This window comes from Schistocerca gregaria, chromosome 8 (assembly GCF_023897955.1).
Source record: "Schistocerca gregaria isolate iqSchGreg1 chromosome 8, iqSchGreg1.2, whole genome shotgun sequence".
In the NCBI taxonomy this organism is placed as follows: Eukaryota; Metazoa; Arthropoda; class Insecta; order Orthoptera; family Acrididae; genus Schistocerca; species Schistocerca gregaria.
This window is the reverse complement of record NC_064927.1, coordinates 224220113-224239354: the sequence shown is the minus strand read 5'-3', so window position 1 is coordinate 224239354 and position 19242 is coordinate 224220113. Positions and strand designations below refer to the sequence as shown.

The window sequence follows — 19242 nt, the reverse complement described above, 5'->3', positions numbered from 1 at the left end:
CGTTCCCGTAGGGATCGTGAGAACAAGATTAGATTAATTACAGCACGCACAAGGACATTTAAACAATCATCCTTCCCGCACTCTCCATATGTGAACGGAACGGGAGAATCCTAATAACTGGCACAATGTTACTTACCGTCTGCCATACACTCAACAGTGGTTTGCGGAGTATAGACGTAGATTGCATCGGTACTCTCAATGGTTAAACATATCAGAAAAAATCTAGAACATATATGTTCTTATATTTCACTTATAAACATTTTTTCTCTAGTGCTGGTGACACTAAGTGAATGACTATCGCCTATCTGGGTAGACATTCACACTTACGGAAAAGACAGGGACTCAGGAAGTTTCACAGATTCCGGCATGCCGCTTCCTTATGTGACAGTAGGTCATGAAGCATTTGCAATGATGGTAAATTTTATCAGACCCTACGGCGGAAATCAGCTGACTTATGAGAAATTGTTAACTTAAGAGCAGGCTGCGGTGGCCGAGCGGTTCTAGGTGATTCAGTCCAGAATCGCGCGCGACTGCTACAGTCGCAGGTTTGAATCCTGCCTCGGGCATGGATGTGTGTGATGTCGTTAGGTTAGTTAGGTTTAAATAGTTCTAAGTTCTAGGGGACTGATGACCTCAGATGTTAAGTCCCATAGTGCTCAGAGCCATTTGAACCATTTGTTAACTTAAGCACGTGAGTGTGTTGAGTATGCTTTTGGTATAGCATGTAATAAATAGAGATTACTACATCACCCATTAGATATAAACCCGCATTGTGCCGAACACATTGTACAAACGATTACATTACTTCACTATTATGTTGGAATGAGAACTGGATTTAACACAAAGACATCTCAGAAGGAAATCTCACAAATATAAATGCTACCCACAATGGACGACCCACTTCATCAGCGACTAACATTCGGGGCTAAACCTACCAACTATTTTGTAAATGAAGCTACACGTGAACATGCAGACCTTATGGTCGATAAAGTTTTCCTATATATTTTTCTTGACTACTCTCCCTTACAAAGGAGCGAAACCAATTCTTTCCCAGGTCGTCGTAAAATTTTATTTTTATGAAATTCTGACGCTATGTCGTCAATTAGTTGCTCGATGTCAATATTCTCTTCTTTGGCTCCACTTAGTTTTCGCAATGTACAAGGAAGAAAAATAAACACGGAAAAAATTCATAAGGTCACGACGGAAATGTGCAATTAACTGAACAGCACATGAGTGCTATCCATCTTACAGCACTCAAAGGGTGTTTATCTGTGCCTAGAGATTTTTTCCGCGAAATCTACGTTAACGTGAGCTTATATATTCGGCTGTAAAGTGAAATGTTAGATACTGTAAAGTGAAATGTTAGACAACAATTTGAAAACGTGCATCAGATTTCTATTATGCGAACTTAGCCCAAGTGCATGCATATCTAATGGAGACAAAATTGGGGGCTGTACAGGAGTCAACAAAATTTTTTCGTGAGAAGCGTCGCTTCACAATAACGTTGGTTCGGTCATTTTTAAACCGATGCACCATTTCTGGACGAAACATTCACTCATTACGTTGTTTCCTTACACTTCGCGAAAGCTCCATTATTGAACGTCACTCAAAAGCTAGGCTACCACAAATTTCGTGCACAATGGGTGCCAAAAACGCTTACAGAGCACGATACAGAACAGTGAATGGGGGCAATGTTGACATGTTGTTAATTACGAGACAAAATTACAGTCCATGGAGTGGGGCCACACAAATTCCCCCCAAAAACCAAGAAAATGTTTGCAAACCTTGTTGATAACGACAGTGTTTTGGGATAGGCAAGGTCTGCTTCTTATTGATTTTCTCGAACGTGTAGCAACCATAAATTCTATCTGGTACTGTCAAACTTTGCACAGCCTTAGAAGAGCAGTTCAAAACAAAGCTGACATCCAAAGGAAAATTGACATCCAAAATTTTGCTTTTGCACGACAATGTCCGACCTTACACAGCAAACCGCACTAAAGAACTCCTTTATTCATTCAAACGGGAAATTTTCCCTCATCTGCCCTACAGCCCCTTGCACCAAGCTACTTCCACTTGTTTCCTAAGATGAAGAAGAACTGGCTTGCAACGCAGCGCTGCCGGCCACTGGTGGCCAAGCGGTTCTAGGCACTTCAGTCTGGAACCGCGCGACCGCTACGGTCGCAGGTTCCAATCCTGCCTCGGGCATGGATGTATGTGATGTCCTTAGGTTAGTTAGGTTTAAGTAGTTCTAACTTCTAGGGGACTGATGACCTGAGATGTTAAGTCCCATAGTGCTCAGAGCCATTTTTTGAACGCAGCAGCACTTTGATGACAACGCGGAACTCCAGGCTGGTGTGGCTCTCTGGATGAAGTCTCAGGCGGCAGAATTTTACGACAAAGGTATTTCAGATCTTGTCCATCGCTATAAGTTCCTCAATATGTTTAGTGACTATGTGGAAATGTAGTATGTCAGTCGCTCTTTCAGATGTATATAATAAAATGTTTGTCTTGTACTTAGTATATATATATATATATATATATATATATATATATATATATATATATATATATATATATATATATATATATATATATATATATATATAATGTCAAAGCGTTCTCTATTTTCTGTTTTACAAGTGACAGTGTTCTGAGTCGCGGATCCATGCAGTAAGCCATTTCAAAAGATTTTTCACTCAAGATTGCAACATCTCAATAATCTACAAAATCCTTAAAATAGCTATAATCCATTCATCATCAGAATAAACCTGATGTAAACATTGCACTATGTATTCTTATGCGTTTGCTGGAACCTCATTGGATTTCCGTTTCACATGAGACTGCAGCCAAGCTGTCTCGAGTACTGTCAAGTATGATAATAAGGGTAAGTTTTGTGCTGTGCCCGTTCACATCCACTTAGCGATAATACGGGACTCCAGCTTTACCGATGCATACTTGGGCAGCACTGGCCGGTCAGCTGGTACAGCTGGCCTACAGTGACGTGGCCAGCTGCAGTTCACACGTGAAAAAGAGACGAGTAGAGGAGCAGTGCAGCTTCAAATGTCATTTAATTTTTAAGCAGAATGAAATAATACGCTGCACATCTCCCACAATACGCTCCTTAGACTACTAGATGAATGCCGCAACACGTTATCGTTTTTAGCTAACGTACTATTGTAATTAAAAACAAGAATGATGGATTGTAATTAAAAACAAGAATGATGGAAATTCCTGACTTACCAAAGGGTAATTTTTCTGCATAAACTGTGTGTAACGTAAGAGAGTATTGAAAGATTTCACTGTAGTTAAATACTGAAGCCACTGAAGGTAGTAAAGTCAGTGGTTTGGCCTCTTCAGCCTTCCTTATCCAAATCCGAGAAATACATTTCAGTTCTGTGTCACTTGCTCCATTGGTAACGAGCCTATTAACAACAGAATCCACGAAGCTAACCAGGCGTAGCATTTTTCTCTTCTTCTTTTATGACGAGCCATTCTATATCCCGCCAGTGACGTGTGAAAAAGTTGCATGTGTTAATTCCAGTACTCCTGGTAGCTTAACAGTTTTGGTACTTCTCAGGCCATATCTTGCAGTTTTTCTCCGGATCAGTTCCGTAGGGGTTCATATTGTAATGGTACAGAAGCAAATGTAAAAATGTAGCATTTGTATGATGTGCTCGATGCTGTGAAAATGATTGTTTTTCATGTTTCTACGATACTTATCTACCTCTGTGGTATAAAATGGTGCACATAGTACAAATAAAGATGATTTGGTTTTTCGTTTTTGCCTTAAAAAATAAAATAGTTAGGTTTTCTTAATTTAAAAAACTTTTATGAACAGTCTTTCATAAAACATCGACAATAAAGAATTTGTAACTTCCTGGCAGATTAAAACTTTATGCCCTTTCTTTCAGGAGTGCTAGTTCTGCAAGGTTCGCAGGAGAGCTTCTGTAAAGTTTGGAAGGTAGGAGACGAGGTACTGGCAGAAGTAAAGCTGTGAGTACCGGGTGTGAGTCGTGCTTAGGTAGCTCAAATGGTAGAGCACTTGCCCACGAAAGGCAAAGGTCCCAAGTTCGAGTCTCGGTTGGGCACACAGTTTTAATCTGCCAGGAAGTTCCATATGAAATGGAAACAGGAATGTGTCCAATATGTAATTAGAAACAAGAAGACGAACATTATTCACAAAAATGGTGATGAGTTTTATAATTACGAGATGTAGGTATTTGAAATTGAGCGAGAAAAAAAATTGATACTGCGGAGGTTTGAACCAACGCACAAATAAAATACGATTACTCTACCGAATGGGTAGAATGCGCTACACATTCAGTAAGCGTATGTTTATCAACTGCGTTATATAAAGGACAGGAAAAACTTTAAAGCCGTTAATCTCTGTAAATTTATGAAAGACAATAAGAACAGTCTATTTCTCGGCACTTTCTGACCATGTTCCAAGAGCGTGTTTCACTAGAACAGAAAGCAGCCTCATTCATTTTTATACTGCGCATTAACTGCGCGACAATCATAGCACAACGCTGCAGAGGCTATGACTGTACACGATTTTATAATCTGTTATCTTAACATTGAAGGAGTAAGGGATAAAGAATTTATTGTCAATGACTTTGGATTAGAAAATAGGTTTCATATCTCCTGTTTAAGTGAACACTGGGCTAGTGAGAGTGAACTTACATTTATTGAATTTGATAAATGTAATCTAGCCAGTAGCTACTGCGGAAAATTGCATTTAAGAGGTGGTGTTTCAATATATGTTAACAAGTCACTTAGCGGTACAGTCAATATATTAGACCTAGATCTGCTGGTATAGTAATAAGACAGTTTTAAGTTTGTTGTAATTTCCCTGTACAGGTCACCTAAGGGTATAACCAATGTATTTTTAGAAAAACTGGACCTGCTGTTACATGTACTTACAGATACTAGATGGATACATTATGATATTGTGATAGGTGGAGATGTGAATGCTGAATTCGATGTTACAACACAAAAACGTACTGTCACTGAACTCCAAAACCTACTAAGACAGTGCAACTTACATTCAGTCAATAACAAGCCTACAAGAGAACATGCATGTCTTGACAATATTTTTGTAAATTTTAAAACAACAGAAGAATCATGCTTTGTGACAGTATTTCCATACTCTGATCATGATTCAGTATCTTTAAATTATACAAGTAGGTTCCCTCTTTACAAGAGTAATGTAAATAAGCTTGTCCCAGAAGTTGTGGTCACTAGACCAGTCACAGATGAGAAAATTGACAGGTTTCGTACGTCCCTTTCTAACAGAGATTGGTTTGGCCTGTGTTATGATGAGACACATTATACTCTAAGAAATTATCTGCCGGCAAAGGTACTATTTGATAGGTTTCTCAAAGCATTTTTGGGACACTTTAATGACTGTATACCAATAAAGAAATGCAAAGTAACTGACAGAGTCCTAAAAGCAAAAGTTTCAAATTGACAAAATACATGGTATACAAAACAGCTGTCTACTATGAAAATCAAGTTATGTTGTTGTACAATATTTATAAAAATCTGAAAACCAACCATGCTAAATTAGCCTATGTTAGATCTAGGAATGAGTACAAAAAAAGCAATTGTGGAGCCAAACAAGCACACAGTCTCAGAAGTATTGAGAAATCCACCAATAAGTGCAAAGCAGCATGGACACTAATAAAGAGTGTCGCCAAAGATAAAAGAAGTGACAAAATTAGTATCTCTCCCCAGGAATATAATGGCTTTTTTATTAAATAAGTTGAGGAAGTAGATCAATTTTTCTGAGGTTTCACCTGGTTTTGTGTTACGAATAGTGAAGCAATTAAAATCAACAGACAGTGTAGACATATATGACCTGTCTTGTAACATGCTGAAGAAAGTAATAGACTGTATAGTGTACCCCCTAACAAATTGTATAAACAAGTGTATACTGGAGGGTTTTTTCCCTGATGAGCTTAAACTGTCTAGGGTAGTTCCAGTACATAAAAAAGGAGATAAAAATTCTGTTCAAGTTAGAGGCCAATATCCATAGTCCCAGTTTTTTCAAAAGTTCTAGAACGCATAATTTACCAACAATTATCTGTTTACTTTGATAACATGGGATTAATAAGTGGATCACAGTATGGCTTTAGGAAAAACCTGTCAACCATTGATGCCATAGACAATGTTGTTAAATACATCCATCAAGTATTTGAAGATAAATGCTTTGCTCAAGTAACTTTTTGCGACCTAAGCAAAGCCTTTGACTGTGTAGAACATATGCTACTACTCGAAAAATGGACTTTTATGGTGTTAAAGGTACCAGCCTTAAGCTATTAAGATCATGTTTACAAAACCATAAGCAAGCCGTCTGTGCTGGGAAAGAAATGTCCAGTATAGAACAAGTTAAGGTAGGTGTTCTGCAGGGATCCATGCTGGGCCCTTTTCTTTTCCTAATAATGATAAATGACCTACCATCATTTATTAAATCCAGAACAGTACTCTATGCTGATTTTCCGAACAGCAGTAATGATCTTAATAGCATTAAAACATGTGTTACTGAGACAATTGAGCAAGCTTCACTCTGGTTTAAAGCAAATGTGTTCTTGCTTAATGAAAGCAAAACCCAGAAGATGGTATTTAGTTTAAAAGACAAGTTTCCATCAGATGATCATAGTTGTGTTAAATTTTTGGGGGTATATTTGGATGATAAACTTTCTTGGAATCCACATATTAAGTATATTAATAGTAAATTGTCTAGGGTAATCTATTTGTTAAGGCGATTAATGCACTGTGTACCTAAAAATTATGTTAGAGTATCTTACTACTCATTTTTCCAAAGCATCATATCCTATGGTATTATTTTATGGGGAAACTCCACTTGTGTGCATGATATACTATTGCTGCAAAAGGAAGCTATTAGGATAATTACAGGCTCACCATACAAGGCTCATTGTAAACCTTTGTTTACTCAACAAAAAATCATGACAGTAATAAACCTATATATTTATTATGTTTTAATCTACACAAAAAAGAACTTTACGTAAAGTAAAACGCAGGGCAAATATACATTGTTACAGCACTAGGACAAACAGCTCTATCTATACGCCCTACCACAGACTGTCAAAAGCAGTTAACAGTTATGAACTTATGGGCCACAAATTATTTAACAAACTTCCACAAGCTATACAAAATTTACCAGAGTAAACAAACACTTTATGACTGGTTAGTTGTAAACCCATTCTACAATATAAAGGATTTCATGACCTGGATATAAAACTGTAACGTTTTTAACAATTCTTTTCTTTTATAGCATGTACTGTACTGTATTGTATTATGTGTATGTCTTTAAGCCATCACAGCAATAGACAATAAAATTATTATTATTATTATTATTATTATTATTATTATTATACCCTCGTTTCTGTAAAACAACAGTGAAGAAGCTCGCAATATGCAATAATGAAAACACAAGTCACACAAAACAACAAGACGTACACTTTTATCTCAGTGGTTTGAGACTGTTGTCAGTGTTCAGTATGACACATAACAAGTGCAGAACTGTTGCCGTACAGGTATTGTTCAAAATTCCGACCAATATGATAATGGTAGAGTCTACAGAAACGCACCGTCTACTGTCTTACACGCTCAAAAATTCCCAGGAGTTTGGCGTACTACTTCGCGGCTGCTCCACATAATACTATAATCCGTTTATCATACGAATAAACCTGATGTAAGCAAAATCGATGATTGGGCGCTAATAACCGCACAGTTGAACGCCCCACAAACCAAATATCATCATCGGATCATCAATACTCTCTTACATTATACAGCTTATGCAGAAAAAATACCCTTTGGTTAAGTCAGGAATTTCCATCATTCTTGTTTTAATTACAATAGTACGTTAGCTAAAACCGATAACTTGTCGCAGTGTTCGTCTAGTAGTTTAAGGAGCATATTGTGGGAGATTTGCGGCATATTATTTCATTCTGCTTAAAAATTAAATGACCATTGAAGCTGTATTGCTCCTCTGCTCGTCTCTTTTTACGTGTGAACTGCAGCTGGCCACGTCTCTGCAGGCTAGCTGTACCAGCTGACAGGCCAGTGCTGTCCAAGTTAAATGCGCCCGTAAAGCTGTAGTCCTGTATTATCGGTAAATGGATGTGAGCGTAACGCACAGCACAAAACTTACCCTTATTATCAAACTTGACAGTACTCAAGACAGCTTGGTTGCAGTCTCACGTGAAACGGAAATCCCATGAGTTTCCACCAAACACGGAAGAATACATACTGCAATGTTTACACCTGGTTTATTCTGATGATGAACGGATTATAGCAACCAGGTATCGACCAGAGCCTCATAAGCTAGGTAGGCTATTGACATGCCCAAAGAAGTAGTAATCCACTGGTGTTCTATTTTGTGACCGAGCTGGCTATGGAACGAGATCATTACAATTCCATTATCTGAATGGGGGGGCTCCATATGGTTCCCAAGTTGTGCAGTGACCGTAAACCATAAAATTACCAAATAAGCAGCAACCAGTTGCAAGATCATGTTTTCTTTATGGAGTCCATGTTTGACGTCTGTTTAAGACAGTGTTATTACTCAGGGAACATACACGTTGAAAGCACCGATGATGGTTGTTAATCAGTTGAAATCAATATACAAAATTAAATAAAGAAAACATGATCTTGCGACTGATTGCTGCTAATTTGGAAATTCCATTATCATCCCCGGTCAATTACAGAGAAATACTCAGAAAACATTCCAGAACAACCTCTAGAAGAATGTCGATGGACTTCTGGCAAACACTGTGGAAACTGAAGAATTCAGGTATCTTTCTTTCCAGATGTCACGTTACATTAAAAAAAAATGAGTTACTCATGATGATGAATAAACCACAGCCAAGACAACCCGGTCACTGCGTAAAATATGTTTTGTGTTTCGCTCTTACAATTTGTGTTTGACGTAAACTGAAAAAATGTTTAATAGCAGTACAATAACTGTAATGTAATAATGTGAAGAACCATTGCCGCAAGAGCACTTATCAGATAGGTATTACAGCCACGGTACTTGCAAATTACTATGAGATGGAACTCGTAACAAAGCATGTCTTTGATGGAGTGTAGTTAACGCGTCTAATCATTCCTGTAAGGAATAGGTGCTTGTATATATTGTTGTAGAGAAAGCTGAATAGAAAAAAGTATTATTTCCCATACCCTTTGTGTGGCGACTGTCTTACTGCGTTTCTGCTGACACTTTATTCGTTGTGTTCTGCTTCGTGACCTGAATATGAAAGTTCAAGATGCCACAGTGACCTCTTTCCTGCAATTACAGAAGGCAGCGCATGTACTTTAGTTAATGAACCTAAATTATTGTTATGATAATTATATATTATCTTGAAGACAATAATTCTTATATACAGTATCGGTATGACAGTTTTGCACAATACCTGCCAGGGAAGCTTATATATATATATATATATATATATATATATATATATATATATATATATATATATATATATAAAAAACAAAGATTCCAAGACTTACCAAGCAGGAAAGCGGGTAGATAGGCATAATAAATAAAACACACAAACACACACACACAATTTCTAGCTTTCGCAATCAATGGTTGCTTCTTCAGGAAAGAGGGAAGGAGAGGGAAAGATGAAAGGATGTGGGTTTTAAGGGAGAGGGTAAGGAGTCAGTCCAATCCCGGGAGCGGAAAGACTTACCTTAGGGGGGAAAAGGACAGGTGTACACCGCACACACACACATATCCACCCGCACATACACAGACACAAGCAGACATATATATGATGTATATAAAATAGAAAGAAACTTCTGCATGGGAAAAAATATTAAAAACAAAGATTCCAAGACTTCCCAAGCGGGAAAGCGCCGGTAGGCAGGCACAATTAAAAAAAAAAAAAAAGTAATAATAATAATAATAAAAAAATCGAGCTTTCGCAACCAGCAGCTGCTTTGTCAGGAAAGAGGGAAGGAGAAGGAAAGATGAAAGGATGTGGGTTTTAAGGGAGAGGGTAAGGAGTCAGTCCAATCCCGGGAGCGGAAAGACTTACCTTAGGGGGGAAAAGGATAGGTATATACTCGCGCACACACAAACACACACACACACACATATCCATCCATACATATACAGACACAAGCAGACATATTTAAAGGCAAAGAGTTTTTTTATTGTGCCTGTCTACTGGCACTTTCCCGCTTGGTAAGACTTGGAATCTTTGTTTTTAATATATACTACTAAATGTGAAATCTGAAGCTAGTGGTATCTCACAAGGCACCTGAGTTATCCAGAATTAGTAGCTTAGAGAATCAGTTAACATATCAGTACAGGCAAACAACTGTTATAGACAGCTTGACAATTTAGCTAAGATCTAACAATATTAAAAACTCGATATTTTTCCGACTTTAGAACAAGTTGTTGCTAGTTGCTTCTTCATTCATCAAGTATTAATTGTATGTCCGACACGTTCTCGGGTAGGCAATTAAGCTTCATGAAAACATTACTTACACATTAAAAACTTCGTAAATATTGAGCTGTCCGAAATTCTCGTTTCTTTCATAAGAGTTTAATTCATGCTTAATCGTGCTGAGGGACGAATAAATGTGGGGTGGAAATGGCACTAGATTAAAAAAAATTAAAATAAAATAAAAGCAGCAGTTTCATGAGATATGGTGTATACCTGAACATAAATGGGAAGATTGGTTCAACTCATTCATAAAACTATAGAGGAGAAGCTCAGGTCATAGCTTTTGTCATGGTTAGGAGAATTAAATCTTTTTAAGATAGATCCAGACAACAGGTCCTTCTACCAAAGAGTACCTCCATTAGTTTAGAAAAGTCTGCAATATGCACTAAGAATAGAGAGTCTGACACAAAAGGACACACTTAGTACACATCTTAAACAGAAACAAACCATTGCAGTAAATAAGATCGAAAATTAGCAGTTGTAAATACCTATCACCAAAACTTGAAACTAAATCAGTTCGAAGCTTGAGCTCTTTCAGTGGCACTGTAGTTTGTGTCACTGAGCACTGGTGTAGAGACAAAGTCCAACATGTAGTATTATTATTGTCAGGAAGGAATTTTAGTGGGTGGAGGATCATGCATCTATATCAGGAAAAGAACACAGCTTAAATTGAGACATGAGCCTAGTATAGTTGGTGAAGACAAACACTTTGAACTATCAGCTAATGAATTAAGCAGTGATTGACATCAACAAGAAATTAACCAATTTGTATGTATATTAGTTAAATACAGTGACAGAAGTGCTAGATGAAGTGTGAACAACAAAAGTTAACGTAATTTTTTGTGTAGATGTAAATGTAAACACATGATTTTCTAAAATTTATGAGGTGATCTAAGAGGTGATCTATTCTGAAATAGCATCCCAACTTAGCAACAATAATATCCTCAGTAAACCACAGTCTGGGTTTCAGAAGAGTTGCTCTACTGGGACTGCCATTTACATGTTCACTCACAAAATTTTTTCATGTATTAAAAGATAAAACAGTGTTGGTTGATATTTTTGCAACCTATTGAATGTATGAATCACAGTATTCTCTTAGATCCAGGAGATTCAATGTATCTATATATTGAAGTTTTCTGGGACTGATGGTACAGCCAATGAGCTGATAACGTCATATCTAACCCAAAGACTGCAGTGTACTAATTAATTCAGCCAATGTAATTCTGACTGAGGTCCACTATTGTTTCTCAGTATGTAATGACCTATGTAATATACAACAAGTAGATTTTTTTTGTTGCAAGTGACACTAGTATTGTAATAAATCAAACCATGCATACAGAAACAGAAGAAATAATAACCAGTGTTTTTAAAACTATCACTGACTGGATTTCTGTGAATGTTCTCACTTTCCGTTTTAAAAAGAAACAATGTATTCATTTCTGCAGATCTAGAGCTACTACACCAATGCTATGTGTAGCACATAGTGAGGTAATAATAAATAAGGTGGAAACTTCAAAATTCTTAGGTATCGATATTGAGGAGAATTGGAACTGGGAAGAGTGCATTTTGGAACTCCTAAAACAACTAGTTCAACCACATTTGCACTTTACAATCATTGCAAATCATGGGGAAGGACAAATCAGTAAGCTGACATATTTTGCATATTTTCATTCAGTGGTATTATATTAAATAATGTTCTGGGACAGCTGATCTTTAAGAAAGAAAGTCTTCATTACTCAAAGATCTCTAATCTGTAAGAATGATATGTGGTGCTCACCCACGATTGTCTTGTAGACATGCGTTTAAGGAGTTGAACTTCTGACTACTGCTTCGCAGTACATTTATTGCCTCACAAAGTTTGTTGTACATAGTCCACTACAGTTATGTACATAATTACATTACCACAAGGAGAAGTGACATTTATTACTCCACATTAGTGTTGTCTTTTGTATTAGAAGGGGCATACAGTGTTACAATACAAACTTTTCATCCCTTACACTATGATATAAAATGTCTGATATATACACTCCTGGAAATTGAAATAAGAACACCGTGAATTCATTGTCCCAGGAAGGGGAAACTTTATTGACACATTCCTGGGGTCAGATACATCACATGATCACACTGAGAGAACCACAGGCACATAGACACAGGCAACAGAGCATGCACAATGTCGGCACTAGTACAGTGTATATCCACCTTTCGCAGTAATGCAGGCTGCTATTCTCCCATGGAGACGATCGTAGAGATGCTGGATGTAGTCCTGTGGAACGGCTTGCCATGCCATTTCCACCTGGCGCCTCAGTTGGACCAGCGTTCGTGCTGGACGTGCAGACCGCGTGAGACAACGCTTCATCCAGTCCCAAACATGCTCAATGGGGGACAGATTCAGAGTTTGCTGGCCAGGGTAGTTAACTTACACCTTCTAGAGCACGTTGGGTGGCACGGGATACATGCGGACGTGCATTGTCCTGTTGGAACAGCAAGTTCCCTTGCCGGTCTAGGAATGGTAGAACGACGGTTTCGATGACGGTTTGGATGTACCGTGCACTATTCAGTGTCCCCTCGACGATCACCAGAGGTGTACGGCCAGTGTAGGAGATCGCTCCCCACACCATGATGCCGGGTGTTGGCCCTGTGTGCCTCGGTCGTATGCAGTTCTGATTGGTATCGTTCACCTGCACGGCGCCAAACAAGCATGCAACCATCATTGGCACCAAGGCAGAAGCGACTCTCATCGCTGAAGACGACACGTCTCCATTCGTCCCTCCATTCACGCCTGTCGCGACACCACTGGAGGCGGGCTGCACGATGTTGGGGCGTGAGCGGAAGACGGCCTAAAAGTGTGCGGGACCGTAGCCCAGCTTCATGAAGACGGTAGTGAATGGTCCTCGCCGATACCCCAGGAGCAACAGTGTCCCTAATTTGCTGGGAAGTGGCGGTGCGGTCCCCTACGGCACTGCGCAGGATCCTACGGTCTTGGCGTGCATCCGTGCGTCGCTGCGGTCCGGTCCCAGGTCGACGGGCACGTGCACCTTCCGCTGACCACTGGCGACAACATCGATGTACTGTGGAGACCTCACACCCCACGTGTTGAGCAATGCGGCGGTACGTCCACCCGGCCTCCCGCATGCCCACTATACGCCCTCGCTCAAAGTCCGTCAACTGCACATACGGTTCACGTCCACGCTGTCGCAGCATGCTACCAGTGTTAAAGACTGCGATGGAGCTCCGTATGCCACGGCAAACTGGCTGACACTGACGGCGGCGGTGCACAAATGCTGCGCAGCTAGCGCCATTCGACGGCCAACACCGCGGTTCCTGGTGTGTCCGCTGTGCCGTGCGTGTGATCATTGCTTGTACAGCCCTCTCACAGTGTCCGGAGCAAGTATGGTGGGTCTGACACACCGGTGTCAATGTGTTCTTTTTTCCATTTCCAGGAGTGTAGCAAAGTAAAATTTGAAAACACACTGAAAAAGTTTCTCCTTGACAAATCCTTCTATTCCGTAAAATTTTCTGCTCTTGTAATGTATAAAGTTTGGTGGGTAGGAGTTACTAAATAATATCTGTAAATTTTAAAAATAAAAAAAGAACCTATAAATGTTCAGCATGTAGCCACATTTACAAATTAATTTGTGATTTGAATGTAAAATGACATATTCCACATCAGTGCAGAATGATGCATGGGACATGAAGTTAACTAACTAACTAACAAATATAACAGATTAAACTAGTGGCATCCTCATAAATTTGCTTCACAGTTTTGGAATGCTCCTTCTACTAAACAGCAAAGAAAGGTAACTACTGCAACAGCGTAAGTAATCAGCCATGTGGCCATAAATAGTGACAGGGTAAATATGATGTAGCTGTCAAAGATCTTGGACCCCCAGAACACTACTGACAAGTAGTTACAGTCAAATCAGATATGGAAAAAATCTGTAAACTGCAGGTCCACAAAAGACTTGTCAAGAACAAAACTGCAAATTTTTCAAGAAAACTTCCAAATCAAAGTTGAGATGGGTATATAGAGAAACTGATGTCAATGAGAAATTCTTTAAGTTCTCAACATTATTTGAGTTGAACTTTGAAAAGTAACCACATCACTTGCAATGTCTCACACAAACAACTAGATAACAGTAGGTATTAGAAAGTCTTCCCAAATCCTTATCCTCAGGTACATGAAAAGGATAGTAATGAGCCACAATTCTTATATTTCTACCATGGGTACAAAAACATTTATAGGAAGGAGCTGAATGCAGTAAAAACATCATTATGACAAAAATAATATACAATACAGAGAATAAAAGCAGTCTGGGAAGTCATTAAATATGAAACAGGAGAGACAAACGAAAGGATAAAAACATACAGATGAAGGAGAAGAACATGGAATAAATGATCCACACTAACAAGAAACTTTCTGAATGAGCATTATTCAAATACTGCAAGGATTTACAACAAAAATTCCCAGAATTAATATGACATCTGTGAATAATTATGCTACAGCTACACTCTAATTATTGACACCCAAGGTGGATGAAGTTAGTAGAACAGTTTAAAACCTAAAGAAGTAAAGTCAGCAGGCTTACGTGAAGTACTAATCCCTAATCTGTGTGCCAAAAGGATACATTCACAGAATACAAACTCTCTCAAGAACATAATAAATGAGACATTAACATAAGAGCACTTTCCAGATTATTTAAAACAAGCAAGAGTTTGCTAAAGAAAAGTAAATACAAAAGATATAGAAAACAACCAGCCCATTTGACAGATTAATGAACTACAGAGAGACCTGACAGATAGTTGCAATGATCAGGCAAATAGGTAGTAAACAAATGCTCCAAAATCTATTCTGAATATGCCTGTAAGAGGATGCTGCAAATGAACCTTAGGGCACCAAAGCTGTATGGTTTACCGAAGCTCCACAATCCAGAAGTGCCAATCCACCCTGTGGTATCCGCATTAAGAACAGTTTAGATTTAGTTAAGAAGTTAACCAATGTTAAGGTTCCAACAAACACAAAATTAGTCTCTTTTGATGTGCATAGCTTGTTTACATGTATTCCAGTGAAAGAATATGTAGATATTGTGTCACAATCATTGTATTCACACAATTTAAATTCAGAAGAGCAGCTAAGCATTGTTAGTGCAGTGGAATGTTGTTTGAATCAAAATTATGTCTGCTTTCTAGGGAGCTACTATTAGCAATCAGATGGTCTGGCAATGAGCTCACCTTTATCCCTCTTTCTGAAGAGTGAACCACTGGCAAAACATGTTATGTATTGGTACAGATATTTAGATGATACTCTTTATATGTGAAAAGCTTCCAATAGGCAACTCTATAAATTTGTGGAAAATATGAACCAGTGGCACACTAACATAAAGGTCAGCATGGATTTGGGGGGAACCCAATATAAATTTCCTGGATATTAGCTTAAAGATATAAGACAGTAACCATAAATTTAAAATTTACCGAGAAGATAACTTCACTGTCACTTTCATCCTGGCTTCCTCTCAACATCCTACAACCTACAAACATGCAGCATTCCATCACATGATCCACCATCTTGTTTATATCCCTATGTCCCAAGATGACTTTGACCAGCAACTTAACACAAAAAAACAGTAGCCATAAATAGTGAATTTGATCCCAACACCATTGATAAAATTTTAGGTATAAAGAGGAAGAAGCAAGCCACGTCCCTACTGTCCCCAACAAGAAACACAAACAGGAAAAAAAAAAAGGTGTAGATTACCTTTTATAGGGAAAACATCAAATAGCATAACTAACATCTTGAAGGCAAAGGGTTTCTCTGTGTTTTTCTATGTCCCTCAGACAAAAGATAGTTTCTTGTTCAATGCAAAAGACAGAAAGTGGTATTTATAAAATCATATGCCATTGAGTGTCAGTCTTGCTACATTGGAAAAAGCTGGGGAGCTCAATCTGTACCAGACTTGAAGAACACCACAGAAGATGGAGTCTGAAGTAGCCTGATTCAGCCTTTGCAGAACATTACCTGAACAATAACCCCAAATACACAATAAGTGTACAAATTCTAAACACAGAGGAAAAGGGGGCCAAACTCGACCAATTAAAAAGTTTAGAAATTAAAAAAACAGATGTATATATCCCCACACCTATTATTAAACGAGCAAACACAATTCAATTATTCACCTCTTTTAGATGAGGTCACTATCCCAGGACAGAAGCAAAACTTTGGGTCTCATCCCATCGGAGTTAAAAATATCTTGGCGAAGCATAACTTTAGTCCAGGCACTGTAGTATAATTGGTGAATGTGTAATAATGAATGTAATTTGTTAAAAAATGGTCATTGATGTAATTGTACATTAAGCTGTGGACTGATACATTAAATTAAATGGCATGTGATGAGGGCCTCCTGTTCGGTAGACCGCTCACACCTGGTGCAAGTCTTTAGATTTGACGCCACCTCAGCGACTTGCGTGTCGATGGGGATCAAATGATGATGATTAGGACAACACAACACCCAGTCCCTGAACGGAGAAAATCTCCGACCCAGCAGGGAATCGAACCCAAGCCCATAGAATTGACAGTCCGTCGCACTGACCACTCAGCTACTGGGGCTGGACATTGATACAGTAAGAAGCTGAGATGATTATCTTTGCCTTGTCATCATGTTTATCTGTGCATTACCATCTTTGGGAATCAGTAATGTACTTGAAAATGGGTTTACAACCCAAAACCTAGGCTGTGCAATAACATTAATAATAAATAGTGAGAAAAGAATAAAGTGGATGGAACAGTAGACCAGAATGACCGAGGAGGATAGTGTTATATGGGATGATTAAAAGTAATACAAAGAACAGTACGCCAGAGCATGCTCGAATGGTGTGCAAAAGTGGACAAGATGTAGAGAATAAGGAGGAACTCAGGAAGATGTGGAAGGAGTATTTTGAAGAACTCCTGAACCCTAATAGAGACCTGGATGAGGAGGAACTAGCTGAGGAGAAAAAAAGAGGAGGAACAGCAAACAGAAAAAAGACCTTACATGGGCAGAAGTGGAAGAGGCATTGGGCAAGATGAAGGGAGGGAAGTCACCTGGTCTGGATGAGCTAAGTATGGAGATGGTGAGAGCAGCACGAGACATGGGGATACAATAGCTATATCGAGTAATGAAAATTGTGTGGAGACAGAAGATGATCCCAGGAGACTGGAAGAAGGGAATAATCGTCCCAGTCTTTGAGTAGGGAAACAGAAAAGACTGCAAAAACTATTGGTAGATAACATTGATGAGTCACTGCACAAAGATTTTTGAGAAAATTTTGGAAGCACAAATTCAGGCAAAATTAGAAGGAAGAATGAGAGAAGAGCAACATGGCTTCAGAACAGGAAGGTCCATGGTGGATCTAATTTTTGCTGTAAGACAACTGCAGGAGCAGCACTATGAATATGGAACAGATCTACTAATGGCCTTCCTGGACATTAAAAAAGTGTATGGTAGTGTATGCAGAAGCAAAGTGTGGAAAGCATGTAGAAGCAAAGTGTAAAAAGCCCTGGAGAACAGAGGAGTAGCAAAACAGATCATTTGGAGGTGGAAGTGTGAGCTGTGTGAAAGTGGGAGGAGAGAGATAAGCTTGGATTGAACAGAAAAATGACTTGAGGCAATGGAAGTGCACTTTCACCATTACTCTTCATTGTAGTGATGGATTATATAATGAATACAGTAGCACAAGTAATTGGTGAAAAGAAGATGAAAGCTATGGTGTTTGCAGATGATTTTAATGATCTGGGGGAATAAGGAGGAGGAAGTACAAGAGAAGTTGGACATATGGGAACAAGCAGTACAAGAATATGCAATGAGATTTAGTATAAGTAAGAGTGAGATGATTATCACAACAAGAAAGAAGGAGAGAGGAACAACTGGGAATAATAAAGGGTGGGGAACGATTTAAGAGAGTGGAGAGTTTCAAGCACCTAGGAAACTTGATACAGGAAGATGGAAAAAATGACAGAAATAATAGAGCAGGGGAGAAAAGCAGAAGCATTTCGGAAGAGGGTCAGAAGCCTGATATGGAGCAAGGATGTACCCCAAATCAGTAAAAAGGATATATGCCGGTCATAATATGTCCCGATCCTGACATATGCATCAGAAACCCAGGTTATGAAAGGAAGAGAGAAAAGCAAAGTACAAGCTAGTGAGATGAAATTTTTGAGAAACTGTATTGAAGTGACAGAGATAGACAGGTTAAGAAATGAGAGGATCAGAGGGTTAATGAAAGTGGAACCATTACAGGAGGAGATAGAGAAGTCAAGGCTGAGATTGTATGGACACATTAGGGGATACCCAGGAGGATACACGAGATGAAACTGGAAGGAAAAAGACCAAGAGGAAGACACAGAGACAGATGGCTGAAAGGAGTAGACAACAGAAGAATGGAGAAGACAAGACCAAGATGAAGACCTGGCCAGAGGCTGGAAACTGTCCAACATGATGATGAGTGAAACAAGGATATAAACAGCATTTGTTTAGTTAATTAATGAATTACTTGAATAGCTGGTGAAGTATAGAATCAGCCACAGTAGAACCCACAAAAATGACAGTTGTTGATGAGGATAACTGTGCCATAAGCATATTCTTACATTTCTCCAAGGTTTGTTGATACTGTGAACCACTAGATTCTACTCAATAAGCCAAAATCATTAGGAATAATAGGGACTGCTGAGGATTAGTTCTGACCATACCTAGCACATAAGACTACACAGAGCAGAGACAACACAATC

At 38.8% G+C, this 19242-nt stretch overlaps 1 protein-coding gene across 3 annotated transcripts in view; it reads right to left on the bottom strand.

Annotated features, from left to right (window-relative positions):
• The window catches only part of LOC126285411 (uncharacterized), a 152323-nt gene that overhangs the window by 128291 nt on the left and 4790 nt on the right, over nt 1-19242 (bottom strand). For 2 of the 3 annotated variants that reach the window (XR_007551644.1, XM_049984772.1), the window contains exon 2: nt 9205-9310. The exons of the other annotated variant lie outside the window; for it this stretch is intronic. The gene's annotated coding sequence lies outside the window, so the exon portion shown is untranslated. The remainder of the gene's footprint in view (nt 1-9204; nt 9311-19242) is intronic. 3 annotated transcript variants of the gene reach the window in all.